The sequence below is a fragment of the Condylura cristata genome, unplaced genomic scaffold (assembly GCF_000260355.1).
Source record: "Condylura cristata isolate star-nosed mole 26May11 unplaced genomic scaffold, ConCri1.0 scaffold00035, whole genome shotgun sequence".
Classification (NCBI taxonomy): domain Eukaryota; kingdom Metazoa; phylum Chordata; class Mammalia; order Eulipotyphla; family Talpidae; genus Condylura; species Condylura cristata.
The window spans coordinates 2,143,681-2,150,460 of NW_004567136.1; positions in this window are offsets into that span (position 1 = coordinate 2,143,681).

Consider the following 6,780-nt stretch of genomic DNA (forward strand, 5'->3'; position numbering starts at 1 on the left):
GGCAAGTTTTTCAAGAAGCCATAAAAAGGTGTTTGGTTTAACTGTGGCATTAGGCCAAATGTTACAAGGACTCTGGAATCCATATGGTAATAAAATTTTGGAAAGAAAAGAGAGATTTGTAGAAAATGGGATCATTTTTTAAAATAGGAAATTTTACTAAGACCAGACCACAGAAGTTTCCCATTAGTATGTTGGAAAGTATGCAAATGAAATTCCAGAATTCGAACTATTATCTACCAGAAATGCAAAGCAAATATGATTCTTAATGATAGAGGCATTAAAATAAGAATCAAATCAATAAATTCGGTGACACTACTGTTATTCCAAGTCCTCCTGGAGTCCTAACTAATGCAGTCAAATACAAGAACTGAAAGAGAAGTAACTTTTGAAAGAAAAAAGAGTCTCATTATGTGAATGTTTTAAATTAGTGGTGTGATAATATATGTGAAACAATCAGTTATATTTAGTCCTTTTATTTATATTAGTGACCGTGGCAAAGAGAAATAACTGGTCCAAGCTACACTAGTTAATCAATGATATGAGCCACTTATTATTAAATTGAAAAAGTATTTTCATATTCCTCAATTTCTTATGCTAGTCACAATATAATGACTACAGATATGAAATATTTTTAAGTCTAATCCCCAATATTAACATTTCCATTGCTTTGTTAAGATGCCACAATTAACAAAATAATAAGTCTCCTTATTTGTAGCTTCTGCTGACGTCTGTAGTATAAATTCTCTCGCCATAGTCATTTTCTAGCTACCAAGGTGACCTCACTGAATGTGAAGCAGAGAGAGATATAAAGGGACAAGATATTCAAAAGAATTGCTATTATAGATTAAAAAAAAAAAGAAATAACCTGAGAGCTTGAAGATAAGTAAAATAATTACAACACATTGAGCTCTGACCTTTATTACCTTTGCTTTAACATAATATATTTAATTACAAACTTATATTATTTAATTTCAACAATGGCTAAGTTTAACAATCAGCTCACAAAATTCCTGAAAGCTTAACAATTGATTCTCAATATAAAAATGTTAATGAAATATTTCACTTTCCTTTTCTTCCAGTAAACCTTTCTTTACTGTAAAAAAAATTCTTTGTATGTCTCAATTCAAGTTAAACATATTTCAAGTACTCACTACCACCTTGGGCTAGTGACTGTCATATTGGGCAACAAAGATTAAAGCAATTCAAAGAAGAAAGCTAAATGATCAGTAGACTAAAATATGTTCCCACTCATTGTTATTAAGAAAATGCAAACAATAAAAGCTGCAACAATAAAAAATGCCAACAATAAAAAACATGTTTCAACAATCACACTTTGTTTCAACAATCACACTTTTAAACTCTGAAATAATGCACATTTAGAAACTAATCTTAGGATTAAATAAATTTATTATAGGACTGTTTATAACAACCAGTGGGGGAAAGGAAGAAAAAAAAAAACAGTAAAGAGAGACAAAAAACTTAGAAAGAAGATTGAATTAAGCAGGTTATAGTGCATTTAGCAACAGAGCCTTGGATATAATTGAAAATAATATTTGAAATATAGATATTGACAAGGAAAAATTTCCACAAACTAATAACAGAAAAAATCAATTTTTTTTTGAATTTTATGTCTAATGATTTCCAGAATAGCCATTTGTTTACAAATATATTTCTTAATGCACAGAGAATTATCTGAGAAGATATAAACTTAATTATGAATAGTACTCTCCTGGGGGGGAAGGGATGCGCTTGTTGACAGAAATCTAAACAATATAGATTTCTGCAGTAAACACATACTAGATCTTAAACTAAAAAGCAAAAATGTGTTCTTTATAAACATAGGAAGCTCAATCAACCACAAATAAGAATTCAAGTTTCTCTGCAATCCACATTCATGGAATTAGTTCCCTCCATTTCTTTTCTCCTGATTATAGGTTTAGTGAAGTCTGAAAAGCAAGCTCTATCTTGGTCAGAGATAGGGAGGCTCTTCCAGGCTCTCTTGCACTTAATTAGACACTATGTGGAATCTGTACCTCATGGCCAGACCTGGCCCAGGGTCCTTAAGCAGAGAAGAACTCCCATCACTTGAGAAATTCCTGCCTTAAGCAGGATGACTCTGCAGAGGAAGCAGCCAACAATTTTGCAGTTGTGATAAATATATGAGGCCATCCCAGGGAGGGATGCTTAGCAGATATATTGCCATACTTGTAAATAGTATGGTTATCAGTGGCTATTTTCCATAGGTCCAAACTAAACACCACAGTATTGAAGGTATTTCACTCTGTTCAGATTTTCTATGGCATTGAACAGTCTTTCTGAATGTGAAAACACAGACAAAAAAATTATAATGGCTGACTTAAGACGACTCATCCTAGCCTGAGTATGGTTTTATAGAACAGAGAAGTCAGTATCTCGGTATTCCAGTTTGCAAAGTGGTGCTGGTATCCTCATGGTCAACAAGCCAATCATCAATAGGTTATGTCGAGTGAGCAGGTGATGTTTGCCTTTGCCCTCTCCACTTCACTGAACCAGAATAAAGCTATATTATTTCCAGAAGACAGAAGCTGCAAGCTAAGGGCAGTATTGAAATCCCCCAAATATCATGACCTGTAAAAAGAAAAAGCAATGCTGAGTTTCTAAAAACTTGTTGCAGAGGCCCTCCCTTGTGGCACAAGGGGTTAAGTCTCTGCACCATGAAGCTGTCAGCAGCCACTGCAGCATGAGTTCAATCCCCAGCCAGGGAGGTGACCCACATAGCACTGCAGACCTCTCCTGACCTGACCACTGCTCCCCTTAGCAGTGTGTTTCAGTCAATCTGCCTGTTCTGCTCCCCACTCTGTCTCCAGCTAGCACTGTAAACTCCCTCCCCCCACTCCTCTGGCCTATATCCCAGTTCTTATATGCATAAATAAAATTTTTAAAAGATTTATTTATGTGTGTAGAACTGGGGAACAGGCCAGAGGTGCAGGGTCGGTGAGAGGATTCACCAGAGACAGAGTGGGGAGCAGAACAGACAGATCTACGAAGTACACTGCTGAGGGGAACCATGGGCGAGACAGGAGAGGTCTGCTGCACCACATGGATCACCTCTGGTCAGGGAATTGAACTCACACTGAAGCGGCTGAGGCTAGCTTGCAGTTTTGTGTCCTAGCCTGTTATACCACCAGGAAAGGTCCTGCATAAATAAACTAAATGAATCTTTTTCTTTTTTTTTAAAGAACTTGTTGCAGAAAAGGAGAACACAACCTTAAGAGAGTCTTAGCCTGAGTCTTAAGTGAACTGCTATTTAAAGTAAGGCGTTCGTCAAGGTGAGCAAACTATTGCCTCAGCTGTGGGATACACAAGAACTCCCTAAGCAATAGCAGTTACTTACTGGTAATATTCTTTCCTTTCCAGGATTTCTAGTCATGCTTATTTGGGCATTCCCACATCCTGTCTCTGTTTCCAAATTCTTACTTTTTAGCCTACAGTTGATACAGGTGGTCCCAGTTCTCAATCCTAACAGTTAGCACTGTTGACATAAATGGTTACAGCTCACAGCAGTGAATGTGTTACAGGTCACCCCAGTGTGAACTGGGCAGCCTGTGGTGGGTCCTCACCCATGTGCTTAAAATTCAGTTGTACTGAGGGTGCACACAAAAGGGTCAATAATGGGTTTATTTACAAAAGGGGAAAGGAAAAGGAAACAACCCAGGGAAAGAGAGAGGAATACAAAGTAACTGGAATATCTTACCAGCTAGGCTGACTTGGAGCTCTGATAACAAACTAACTGAAAGCCCCAAGTCACGCTCTGATAACAAACTAACTGAAAGCCCTGACTCACGCGGCCCCGAGAGCTAGAGAGCGAGAGCCAAAATGGCGCCCTAGTTATCCCCCAAAGTCCCAGAATGCCTGCTTAGCTCCGCCCTTGTGTTCTCTCCCTGGTACTGCTGGGAGTTGTAGTTTTCAATCACTGGAGTAGGGAGTGGAGTCCAGACAGCCGGAGTAAGGGGTGGAGTCCACAAGACTGCAGAGTTCCTTTAGGACATTCTTCCCCTTAACAATCGGAGACCAGCAAGAATGCTGGTCTGTTTAACACTTAACAGCTCAGCAAACTCTGGACCATACACTCTCAGACTTCTTGTTATGTGAGGGGAAAAAAATTAAACAACCTTATGCCAATGTAATTAGGTTTGTGTTACAGGCACCAAATTCAATTTTTAATCAATGTACCCTGCGGAGGAAGAATTAACATATGGTAAGGCACCTTAAGATTTATAGGATTTACTGAAAAGAGAAGTAAACCAGGGGTAAGGACTGAACAGCCTTCTAAGTCCTGCTAGCTGAGGTACCTCATAAGAATCAGACAGAGAAACAACAGAGCCAGATTTGTGTTCTAGAAAACGCTGGTGTTGTTCTGGAAAACAGATCAGACAGAAGCAAGACCGGAGTAAAAGACAACAACTGTCACAATAACCTGGCATAATGCTAAAGACCTGATCTTTGCTGATGAGTGTCAAGGACCATCCACTTATTCCTGCATGCCATAAAAATGCACTGAATGCCTATTATTTGCCAGCTGCTGAATTAGGCATTGGATATTGAAAGGCAAATCACCCAAACAGTGCCTGTGAGCTCACAATTTAATGCACATTGAGGTCCTGGAATAAGCCAAATGTTTGATGTTCATTATCTCAATCATCTTCACAAAAACACATGGTGAGGATTATGGGGATTAAATACTATCTTTTCTCTTTCCAGAAAAAAACTTAGGGACACTAGAGAAGTGTGTGAATAGACAGCTCTTATGGAGTTAACCTATTTGTTGGTTTCTAACAAAGAATATTGCTAACCTATGCCAGCGAACGTTAATCTGTTCTCAACTTCTTAGCCCAAGACATATTATCAGTTAGTGGTTCCTACAGCACTTACCCTGTTGCACCATCAGAAAACCCTGAGTAGGGGGTGTCTCCCTGGTGGTACAGAGGTTAAAGTTTCAGCACTATGAAGTGTTTGGCAGCCACTGCAGACGGAGTTCGATCCCTGGCCAGGGAGTTGACTCACAAGGTGCAGCAGACCTCTCCTGTCTCACCCACTGCTCCCTTCAGCAGTGGATTTCTAGATCCTCTGTTCTGCTCCCCACTCTGTCTCTGGTGAGCGAATCCTCCCACCCCCACACCTCTGGCCTGTACCCCAATTGTTGTATGCGTAAGTAAATCTTTAAAAATAACAATAAAACGCTGAGTAGATTCATATCCAAACCCAGCCTCTGTGATTTCCACTCCAACCCTTGTCAAATCAGTACTTTAAGGTAATTGATACTTAATGAGCTGCAGATGGCTATTTAGAGAGACGGATTTTCTAATCGGTCCACAGCCTCAATATGCTCCGGGTGAGTCTTATCAGAAGAACGGCGTAGCCCAGGGCTGACAACCAATCTTCAAATCTGCATCCCCTTCCTCTGCCCTGCCTCTGTCTGCTCCCTTGTGTGGTTCTCACTTGACCGACTACACAATCTCCAGCAACCATTTCATGTGTCGTGAACAAAAAGAAATCCCAGGCTCCTGTCCTTGGTCTGTCTGCTGCATCGTGACTGTTCGACCAGCAATTTTCTTTCTTTCAGAGCGTCCTGAATTAATAGATCATGAATCGACCGCTCCTTGGGTGCCCCCCCTTTCAGGCCTGACACTGTGAGCCTTGTGAAACTGCCCCTTGGAACCATCCCAGGGGTCTTATGATTGGATTTCTGGAACTGGCCTCTTGGGAACTCACTATAAACAACAAATTGTCTTTGAACAGTCCCCCGGTTTGTCCCATTTTCCAGTTTCTTTCTTTCTTTCTTTTTTTCATTTTAAACATCTGTTGAATTCCTTCCATCCAGCTGGGACTATAATGAAAGCAGCAGACAGCAGGCTAGAATTATTTCCTCTAACCTTGACTACTCCCTGTTAATGCACATTCTTCCCCGTTCATCTCTGCATCATTTCCTCCGTGACTGGCCTATTTCCCTCCCTGTGTAGAGCCCATGCCTGCTTTCCTGCATTTACACACTGTTTCCCTCCCCCAAAGATTTCAAATCTTTTCTCTCTAGCTTCATCCCCTCTTCCTCTGCCCCATGCCTCAGATCTCATATAGCAGATTGCAACTTAGCCTTCATATCTCCCTTGCCCTTCCCCAGAAAGGTAGCATATTTTACTTTTGTGAAAATAGACTTTAGGCCCTCCTTGGTGGTGCAAGGGGTTTAGGCTCAGCACTATGAAGCACTATGAGCAGCCACTGCAGCATGAGTTCAATGCCCAGCCAGGGAAGTGACCCACATGGTACAGCAGACCTCTCCTGTCTCACCCGCTGCTCCCTTCAGTAGTGTATTTCAATATATCTGCCTGTTCTTTCCCCCAATCTGTTCTGGTGAATCCTTACCTCCTGCATCTCTCATATGTACCCCAGTTCTCACATACATAAATAAATAAATCTCGAAAAGGTGGGGGGTATTAGTCAAACTCCATATACATATACTCCATCACTACCCAACTTCTCCCTCCTGCATGTGACAAATCATGTATCCTCATACTATGTATTACCAGTGGAATTATTCCTACTTTATGGAAGTGAAAACAGGCTTAGATTACCCTCAGTCATATTCAGACCAATATCAAGTAGAAAAAGACCTATTTTCTTAGATTGTTCCTATTGGGAGACACGTGGAGCTGTAACAACATATATATATAAAAGGCATGTGGTCTAATTTTTCTCAAATCATCTTTTGGTACAGCATGAGCATTATTGTGCTATTTATATATA